At 40.7% G+C, this 11011-nt stretch overlaps 1 pseudogene; it reads left to right on the top strand.

Annotated features, from left to right (window-relative positions):
* Positions 1-9732: 9732 nt before the first annotated feature.
* On the top strand, positions 9733-10189 carry LOC150019005 (ubiquitin-conjugating enzyme E2 L3-like; annotated as a pseudogene).
* The last annotated feature ends 822 nt before the right edge of the window (positions 10190-11011 follow it).

The raw sequence follows: 11011 nt of genomic DNA, 5'->3' as shown, positions 1-11011 counted from the left end.
AGAGAGAGAGAGAGAGAGAGAGAGAGAGAGAGAGAGAGAGAGAGAGAGAGAGAGAGAGAGAGAGAGAGAGCACACTTATACTTTTGGACTTGATCACACCAGGATTTCTCAACATACCATGTGCTTTTCTTCAGTGGATTCACCTCAGATTGCATTTCAAAGATGCAGCTGGTGGATGGGGAAGGAGCAAAGGAGGATGGTGTATTGGAAGTTTCATGGGCCAGGCCTGGAAGATGGTTGCATCATTCTGCCTCTATGCTCTCCTAAAGGGATACTGGCAAATGTAGTCCCTGGGTATCCAGCAGAACCGGTAAATATGTTTCGGTGAACACAGAGCAGTTTGTGAGATGACAGACAGGAGTTCAGGTAGCTGCAAGAAGTTCAGCTGTGGCTGAAGCATGGATGGTATGATGGGGAGTGGGAAGAAAGAGGCTGGGCAGCAGGAGGATAGGCAGGGTCTAGATCATGCAGTGCTTTCAAGCCATGCCAGAGGGTTAACATTTTATTTTGTAGGGTTTACATTTTATTTTGGGAGCCATGGGAGGATTTCAGGTGGGGAGAGACAGGATTGAATTGGAGATAGCAGGCAAGGAGAGGTTGATCATGTGGGGCCAATGTGGTTGCTCAGGCCAGAGACATGGCAGGAAGGGAATTGGGGAAAGGTGCAAGGGCTGACATAATTTAGGATGTGGAATATCCAGACCTTGAGTTTAGGGGGCTAAGAGAAGAAAGTGGTTAGGATGACTTCTAAGTTTCTCCTGTAGATGACTGGGTACTTAGAGGTAAGTTTACCCTGAGAGGAAACTGAGGATAGCAGCACATTGGGAGGTGGAGAGGAGGGGGTAAGTTCATTTATGAAAATGTGGACTTTGCCCACAGGATACCAGGATAGCAAAACAGTTGAAAACAAGAGTCTAAAACTTAGGAGTAAGTGGTTTGTTCAGACCATGGGAAAGATGCGCTCTAACATTCAGGGGCTGGGTGGAGGAGGGGAGGACATAGAGGGGGCTGATGAGGAAGGGCTCAAGGGCAAGACAGAGTGATGCTTTTAAGGTAAGGTAGCAAGAAGTGTTCAGAAGAGAATGGCCATCATTAACTTAAGTATCAGTGCTTAGGAAGACCAGACCATTGGTGACTCCAGTGAGCTCAGCACAGTGAAATGGGATGACGAGGAGGGAGAGACAGCAGAAGTTTGGTTTCAGGGTATACAAGAGTCAGCAGGAGGGGGCAGTGGCACCAGAGCATGAGGTTACAATTTCAAGTAACTTGGCGGTGTTCAGTAGAAAGGTTATTAGCCCCAGTAGGAAGAAGGGTGGATGGTTTTTCTATTTGAGATGGAAGACGTAAAAACAGTGTTAAATGCAGGTGGGGAAGAGATACTGGAGTGGGAAAGACTGTGGTAGCCCAGAGAGAGTAGAGTCATTTGGGTGGAACTGAGAGGATCAGACCCAGAGGCCAAGTGGAATGATTGCTTTTAGACAGGTGCAGTCACACCTCCACCACTGCAACAGGGAAAGGAGGTCAAGGGGAGAAGAATGTGGGCATATTTGCAGGAGCCTTAGGGCAAGAGATTGAGAGGTTTTGCCTCATAGTCTCTGGTTCCTAGTCCATTATCAGACTGTTTATAGAGCAGACTTAAGATTGAAGACAGAGACAGCTCAACACCTTCCCAAATTCAGGGCCCCCAATGCTCCCATTTCCTCAGGTAGATGACCAATCCCTTCCCAGCATTCTAACTGTATCTGCACACACTGTGACAGGAACAGTACGTGCAGCAGGAGGAAAGCATTCTGTCACAACTCATCACGTAAGTAAAACCATTGGCCTGTACTAAGAGCTGAGTGCAGGTATGGGAATAAACAATCCTGGGTTCAAGTTCCCACTCTAGCATTTATCATTGAAATGGCCCTGGGCAAGCCACCCCACCTTTCTGAGTCTCAGCTCCCTAAGCTGCAAATGGGGATGGTCATAGCAAATACTGGTGGTCTTGTGAGGATTACATGAGACAGTAGGAGTTAAATACTTTAAAACTCCAAAGTGCTGGCCATAAATGTGAGCCGTTCCTAAGCCAGGTAACAGCTTGCACAAATGTTTCAGTACTTAAAAGGACTGTCCTCAGTGGTGTTGGAGGCAAGCCTAGGTGTGGCCATCACTGAGCACTCACCTTCCTGTTCCCGCTCAGGAGAGGCTGGCAGCTGAGTGGGGCAGAACTGGGAAGGGAGTGGGAGTGGTGTATGTGTTGAAATGAATTCCTTGCAGACATGGTTAAGTCAACTAACTGTTGATCTCACCTCACTCCTGCTCCTCCCCAGTCTTCCCTGTTCACCCAGTCATTCAGGCCAAAAATAGTAGAGTTTACCATGACTTCTTATTTTCTCTCACACCTGAATCTTTTTTATCGGCAAATCTCATCAGTTGTATGTTCAAAACACATCCTGAGCTCAGTTACCCCTCACCACCGCCATCCTGCTGTCATGGACCAGGCCACCATTGGCTTTCACCAGGATTACTGCAATAGCTTCTTCACTGGTCTGCCCCTGTTGCCCTTGCCCATTCTTAATCTAGCCTCCAGTGTGACCCTTTAAAATAAAATTAAATGATGTCAACTCTGCCTCAGGCCAAGATGAAATCTTGGGGATCATTTACTCTTAATACCACAAACAACTTAAAAATATGTAAAAGAAATACATGATATAGTGTTTTTTCAGATGTAGGGCAATAGGGAGTGGAGGACGATGAGTCCTGAGAGGGAGAGACAAGTGAGGTGGGCCTTACTACTGCCCAGCTTATGGCCTGGAAAGCATTTCCAGGCTGTAGTACAGGGAGGAAAACCCAGGCTAAGCACAGAACTCTCTCTGGGTTGATAAGAGGTACTGAGGATCTGGGAAGGCTAAGGCAGTTAGAATTCACAGGGCCAGAGACCTGCAGAGGGTCACCTGGGTCTCCAGTTGGGTGGAAAAAGCCACCACAAAGGGTTAGGGGAACAACCCCAGGAACTGACGCGGGACAGCCTTTCATCTAGGGCTGATCTCACACTGCTACTAGGCAATTCCTTTTGAATACTCTTCCTCATCTCCCATGAATTATGAAGTTTTTCCATTCTAGTTGGTGACAATGTTCCTGTTCTTTTGTCTGTATGAGCTCCAGTGATTGTTCTTGCCAATCCTCTCTGGTCATTCTTCCTTAGCTTCGGGTAGTTTCATCACACATCTGTGTTGATCAGAAGCCAAATACCTGAGGGACTCTCTGTAGCTCACTGAGCTCTCTCCTACATCCATCTCCTTGATTCCAGGAAGTTGCCAGGCTCTGCATCCCCCTTCCTGTACTGTGGCAGGTCACTGTCCTGTGCTGACTGATGTCCTATGTCTGAAAACCACTTAAAATATTTCCCCCAGCTTTTTAGTTGTTTCAGCTAGGAGACTAAATTCATTTCCTGTTACTCCATTCTTGTTAGAAATAATTCACAAAAACTTAAGTTCACATAAAAACCTGTACACAGATGTTTATAGAGGCTTTATTTTGTCATACCCAAACCAAGAAACTATCTAAATGCCCTTCAGTTGGTGAATAGATGAACAAACTGTTGTAGAATACTACTCAATAATAAAAGTTCCATGTGCCAATGTGGATGAATCTCAAATGCATTATGTGAAGTGAAAGAATTCAGACTCAAAAAAGGTACCTACTATATAGCCCCATTTATATTGCATTGTAAGAAACAAAACAAAACTATAGGGACAGAAAACAAATTCGTGGCTGCCAGGGGTTATAGGTGGGAGTGAGGAGGCTACAAAAGGAGAGGGGGATTTTGGGGGGTGATTGAGCTGTGGTTGCATGCTTCTACACATTTGTCAAAATTGGAAGGACTCTGCACTAAAAATTGTGAATTTTACTCTGCACTAAAAATTGTGAATTTTACTGTATGTAAATGACATCTTAAAAAATACAAAAAATTAGATTATGTCATTCTTTTGCTCAGAACTTTACAGTTTATCTTATTCATGCCTCACAGTTGCCCAGAAGGACTTATCGTTCTGTCCCCTGTTGATGTCTTCTTTTTCTAACACTTTTCTTTTGCTTACTCAGTAGTGAAGAAAACTATTCACTGTAAAACAGCTCAATTGTGATACAGTGTGGCTGTGAGAACAGCGTGGTTGTGAGGTGGCCCTAGGCCCAGGCCTCTCCAGCTAGATAGCCCTGCTCTGTTCTGGCCAGACATTTTTGGTATTTCAGTGCAGCCAGGTACACCCAGTCTTAAGTCCTTGGTGGAAAGGGCAAGTGTGCCCTCCCCACTAATGGGCTGAGGCCATGTCCTCTTTACCTCTCTCTTCCATGCCTCACCCAGTACCTGGTCCAAGTTTGCACTCAGAGCCCTATCATGGTGTAATGGCTGGCATTTAGGTGAAGACCTTCTCATGGAGAGAGTTCTGGACCCAGAACTGTGAGAGCCAGGCTCATGCTCTGGCTTATCTCATAGGATTCAGCTCCCTCCCTTCCTTGTGGAAAGGGGAAGCATCTTTACCCACCAACCTTATTTCCATACCCACCCTTCCAGAGATGATGAGGGTCCGCTGTGAAAGTCTCTGTGTTAGTCATAGTATAATTCCTTCTTGGCAACCCCAGTAGAATCACTTATTTCCCAGGTATAGAATTATGGAATGCAAGGATAGGCCCTCTTAGCACAAGTCCGGATCCAGAAAGAGCACAAGCACTTCAAGTTTAGCTGCTGAACATCACATTAAAGCATTCCGTGGGAGTATTTTAAAGTATCTATCTATCTAGTATAAAAGGACTATCTAGAAAAAATTCAGCCATTGTTAATATAATGAGAACTGTTTGTGTGACATCGATGTGTCCTGGCAGCCAAGGAGAATGGACTGGAATGCACATGCATGAACAATGATGACTTCACTGTACTAGCCAGTGGGGGTTGTAGATGCTCTTGAGTGAACATGTGTACTGTGTGGCTGTTGCACTCAAAATGATTGAGCGAGTAGAACAATGAATCTGCATCAAATTTTGCATTAAGCTTGAACATTCCTCCACAGAAACTATTTGGATGATTCAGAAGGCTGCAGCTATGGGCAACTGGTGACAGCAGCTTCATCACAACAATGTGCCCACTCATGCATCATGTCTCACACATCATGTCTCATGCAGAGTTTTTTGACAAAATGTCAAATCACTCAGGTGACTCAGCTCCCCTACAGCCCAGATTTGGCACCCTGTGACTTCTGGATTTTCCCCAAACTAAAATCACCTTTAAAAGGGAAGAGATTTCAGACAATCGATGTAATTCAGGAAAATGCAATGTGGCAGCTGATGGCAATTGGGAGGACTGTGTTAGGTCCCAAGGTGCCTAATTTGAAGGGGCCTGAGGCATCATTGTCCTATGTACAATGTTTTTTGTATCTTATATCTTCTTCAATAAATGCCTCTATTTTTCATATTACATGGCTGGATATGTTCTTGACAGGCCTTGTATATCATTCTATAGTAAGCAAATTTTTCTTCATCATTTCTTTTTTTGACATATAAATTATTCAGAAGTGTTTTTTAAAATCACATATATATTTATACTTTAAAATTATTGTTTGTGATTGCCTTATAACTTAATAGCAGTACAATCTGTTTGATAGTCTTAGCTCAGATTTCTTAGAAAACTTAAATATTCTAAGTTAAGCTTACATCTCTTTAAAGAAGCATTTTGTTTTAATTTCAGTGCCTAGAAAAGAATTCAGTTTCACATTACATAATATTTGACACTGATATATTAAGAACATACACAGCATGACAAGAAATGAAGAAGACAGAAGAAAACATTTAAGCAATTTATAGATAAAGGGGCAAAGATACAATGGATTACTGTTCTAATCACCTTTTCTACTCCTGAAGCCTGAGCTTCAAGGAAAGAAGGAAAGTAAAAAATCATCCATGCTTTCCTCAATGTGAAGCAAGAAGAAGACATCAGGACTGGTGTATAAGCCTATGCCATGCTTTCCTATCTATTGTAGATTTAACATCTGAATACTTTATTACAAGGCTCAATCTCAGAGAAGCAGGATAAGGGTGAAGGGCTGCGTGGCAGGGACAGAGAGAAAGCAAACATAAAATCATGTGATACTGCACTGACCACAGCTGCCTGCGCCGTAAGCAATGTGCTGGTTGCTGAATCACAAGGACTCTCTCTGGGGAACTAGGGCTGCTCTGAATAGTTCTGTCCTGGGGAAGAAGGATAAGTAATCTATCTGCTGGCTTATTCCTGCCTCCTGTCTTTCACTAATCAACACTTGTCTCATTAGGCAATAATTTCCAGGCAGTCCTGGGGAAACAAGAGCACTTTGAGTACAGTCTGCTGTCTCTGGGTGCATGAGCTACTGTGGCTCCCACCACAGTGGGTGCAATGAAAACCACCCAAGCCAAAGCCAAGCCCTGTTTCCAGGTGGAGACCAGTATGGTGTTAGGGGAAGAGATAATGGAAGTTGCTACAGTTTTAAAACCAGGGAAATGAAAGGGGCCAGGGCTCGGTCTGCCCAAGCAGGAAATCAGGCCAGTGACTACAGCCTAAAGGTGGGAGAATGAGGGATGCAGACAAGGCTGCATGTGAATTGATGGGAGCATCAAACTGGGTCTGGTGGGTACTCACACTATTTTTGAAATGGGTTGAGACTTAGTTTATGAACTAGTAAGTAGTTCATATTGATTAGCCTCATTTATTTTTGCAAAGAGGAACTTTCTTCCTCACCACCTTGAGCCAACCTGTTAGTTGGAAGTAGATTTCTACGGCAAAGCAGAACGCTTATTTTTTTTTCTCTTAAGATACCATTTCAGAGTAGGAACTTGGTATGACAGCCAATGCCAGTGGTGACAAAGGGATCGCAGGGTTTGCTTCTTGTTTGTTTCCTTCTCTTCATTTACAAGTTTCAACTTACTGTCTTTCTGGCGAATTGAAATTTTTATGATTATGTAGTGACTTTCTTTATCTTAAAGGCAGTTTTGTCTTTTTGTCCTAAATCTCTATTTAAAAAAGGTGGTTATAAAGCTTCCCAATTTGGTTGAGTAGTTGCTTTCTATATATATTTTAACTTTTTTAATTTTAATGGTTCTATAACTTAATGTTTTGGGTGTGTCTCATAAATAACAAGCAATTTGATTTTACATTTGTATTCATTTTGACTACATATATTGTTTAGTCAGTTTAACACTGTGTTTTATTGATTTGTTGATTATTTATACTTTTGTTTTTACTATCCTACTTCGTACATTTTATTTCTTCCATTTTTCTATGCTTTCTTTTCTTCTCCTTATCTTTCTCCTTCTCCTTCTTTTGAGTTGTTTGGTTTTTAGTTTTTCCTTGATCTATTTCTTGTTTTTATTGGTTTGGAAGTTAAACATTAGTTCTGTTCTTCTGACCACTTAGAATACTGTACATACACTTTATATAACGTGTTTAATCAATGTTTAAACTACCTTATTGAGCAATGTAAGCACTTTAGAATATTTTAACTACAACTAACCCCCCACCCAACTTATATGTATTGTTATCCTGTATTTTAGTTAGGCTTTTAAAAATTAACCCACAAAATAGATGTTATTATTATTTTATGTAGATGAAGTTTGTTTAGATGTATCTACATTTTTACTAATTGCTTCACTATTCCTTTTTGCATCTCAGTTCTTTTTTTAGGATCATTTTCTTTTTTCCCAAAGTACATACTTTATATGTTCCTTTAGAGAATATCTGTTGGTATTAAATGCTCAGTTTTTTCTTTCCTAAAAATGTGTTTATTCTTTTTTTAAAAAAAGATTTTATTTACTTTTTAGAGAGAGAGGAAGAGAGGGAGAAAGAACGGGAGAGAAACCTGGATGTACGAGAGAAACATCGATCGGTTGCCTCTCATACAACCCCAACTAGGGACCTGGTGCACAACCCAGGCATGTGCTCTGATGGGAAATTGAACTGGTGACCTTTTGGTTTGCAAGACAATGCCCAACCCCCTGAGCCACATCAGTCAGGACAATGCCTTTATTCTTGAAAGATAGTTTTGTAAGGTTCACAGTTCTTGATTGAACATTATTATCTCTTAGTACACTGAAGATACAATTCCACTGTCTTCTAGGTCCTTTCTTGCTGTGGGGAAGTCTTCTGTTAGTCTAACTGTGGTACCTTTGTGGTACTGTAGGTGATCTGGGTTTTCTCTCTGGCTGCTTTATAATTCTTTTCCCCCCCATATGTAGTGTTTTCAAATGTTACTATAATGTGCTTAGGTGAGGATTTGTTTTAATGTTTCTACCTTGTTTGTATGGTATACATACACTATGGTGGCATATGCTGTAACTGTACATTCATGCCTTTAATCAGTTCTGAAATCTCAGCTGTTCTCTCTTTGGATATTGTATCTCTTTCACTTTTTCTGTTCCCTGTCTCAGGGGCTTTAACTGGATATATTAGACCTTATCACTTTAGCTTCCAGTGTTCCTAGCCTTGTTTTCACATTTTTTATCTTATCTCTTTCTGCTACAAATTTAGTAACTTCTTCAGTTCAATTCCCATTCAGGGCACATACCTAGGTTGTGAGTTTGATCCCCAATTGAGGTGCATAAGGAAGGCAACCAACCAATGTTTCTGTCTTACATTGAGGTCTCTCTCTCCCTCATCAATAAAAACATCCTCAGGTGAGGATTAAAAAAATTGCAGTTTTTATTTCTAAAAGTTCTACTTGGTTATTCAAATCTGCCTATCATTTTTGGTTGATTATTAAAATATCTACTTTTTAACAGAAACTAACAAGTGTTGATGAGGACGTGAACATTAAAGATACTATGTGAAGTGAAATAAGCCAGGAACAAAAAGGCAAGTTCTGTATGATTCCACATATGAGATGCCTAGAGTAGTCATATTCATAAAGACAGAAAGTAAAATGGTGGTTGCCAGAGGCTGAGGGGAGTAAGACATAGGGGGTTATTGTTTAATGGTTATAGAGTGTCAGTTTTACAAGGCAAAAATAATTCTACAGATGAGTAGTGGTGATGGTTGCACAAAAATGTGAATATACTTAATACCATCAAACCATATGCTTAAAAAAGGTTAAAATGGCAAATTTTATATTACAAGGGGGGACCCTAAAAAAACAGGAATTATCTTCTGGAGGGTGGGCCCTTTGTAGTACAGGCTTCCCTTGTTAGGTGAGTGCTCTAAGAACCCATCTGTATCCCTGTACCAGCTGGCATTGTTGTGAGAGGCTGCATTTAGCTTCAGTGAATTTTTTTTGGAATACTCTTTCAAAGCATTTGCCCATTTCATGATGCATGATTTATGAGCACACCTGCCCATTCTGTGCTGAGTACTCAGCAGTTTTTGACCAAAAATGGCATGATCCCCAATCCTCACTCTCCCTGTTCACCCAATCTTGCCCTGAGTGACTTTTTTTGTTTGTTTGTTTCCTCAGATGTAAAAAGTCCTCAAAGAGAAACATTTGGTCAATGTGAAAAAGATAAAACAAAAAAAGGCAGAAGCACTAAAAGGCATCAAAATCGATGAGTTCAAAAATGGTTTTGAGCAGTGGAAAAAAGTCTCCCTAGGTGTATTGCATCAAATGGAGAGTACTTCAAAGGTGACTTAAGTTTAAACATGTAAATAATAAATACATCATTTTAAATAAATAAATTAGTTTTTTGGGTGTCCCCCTCATATGTGTATTTTACTACAATTAAAAATAATTTAGATCCAAGATGGCGGCCAGCAGGAGGCTGATGAAGGAGCTTGAAGAAATCCACAAATGTGGAATGAAAAACTTCCATAACATCCAGGTTGATGAAACTAATTTATCGACTTGGCAAGAGCTTATTGTTCCTGACAACCCTCCATATGATAAGAGGGCTTTCAGAATTGAAATCAACTTTCCAGCAGAGTACCCATTCAGACCACCGAAGATCACATTTAAAACAAAGATCTATCACTCCAACATCAATGAAAAGGGGCAGGTCTGTCTGCCAGTAATTAGTGCTGAAAACTGGAAGCCGGCAACCAAAACTGACCAAGTGATCCAGTCCCTCATAGCACTGGTGAACGATCCCCAGCCCGAGCACCCACCTCAGGCTGACCTAGCTGAAGAATAAAAAATAAAAATTCTGTAAGAATGCTGAAGAGTTTACAAAGAAATATGGGGAAAAGCGACCTGTGGACTAAGATCTGCCATGACTGATTCCAACGAGTGGAGCAGAGACCCTGAGCAGTGCATTCAGACACCTCGCAAAGCAGGACTCTGTGGAAAATTGACATGTGCCACCGCCTGGTGTGCGCTTGTGGCAGTTACTAACTTTCTACAGTTTTCTTAATCAAAAGTGGTATAGGTAACCTGTAAAGAAAGGATTAAAATTTTAAGATGTTCTAAAAATAATAATAATAATAATTTAAAAATGTAGAAAAAGCCAGATCTAATTTATTTAAAATTTCACTAATTAAAAAATAAATAAATAAAATTTCACTAATTATTATCATATTGGAGGCCCTATTGTTGGTAGTTTATAACATGAACTCTGGAGTCAGAGTGCTCATGTTCAGTTTAGCAGTATTAACTTTAGGCAAGGTATTTAACCTAATTGTGTCTTAATTTTCTTATCCATAAAATGGTGATAAGAATAGCACTTATCTCACAGGTTTGTGTGAGTATTAAATAAATCAGTATACAATGAAGCATTTGAAATAGTGTCTGGTAGAGAAAAATACTCTATAGTTTTAGTAATCATTATAATTATTTGATAATTCTAACACCTGAAGTCCTCGGAATTCTAAATTTGCTGTTTTGCTGATTTTTATTCATTGTGTTTTTTTCTTTTTAAAAAAACTTGGCAGATTTTTGGTTGTGAACTCATATTTGGAGGGTGTTTGGGAATCCCAAGTCTCTAAATTTGGAATGTTTTTCTTCTCCTTAGATTTGCCTCCTGGGATCACATTTATCTCCTTCAATTGTCTCTGTTTCATGTGAGAGTCCTAGGTTCAGCTCCCCTC

This window comes from Furipterus horrens, unplaced genomic scaffold, assembly GCF_987537825.1.
Source record: "Furipterus horrens unplaced genomic scaffold, mFurHor1.1.pri manual_scaffold_2, whole genome shotgun sequence".
Lineage (NCBI taxonomy): Eukaryota > Metazoa > Chordata > Mammalia > Chiroptera > Furipteridae > Furipterus > Furipterus horrens.
Note: the sequence above shows the minus strand (reverse complement) of the source record. Positions and strands in the feature narration are given on the sequence as shown.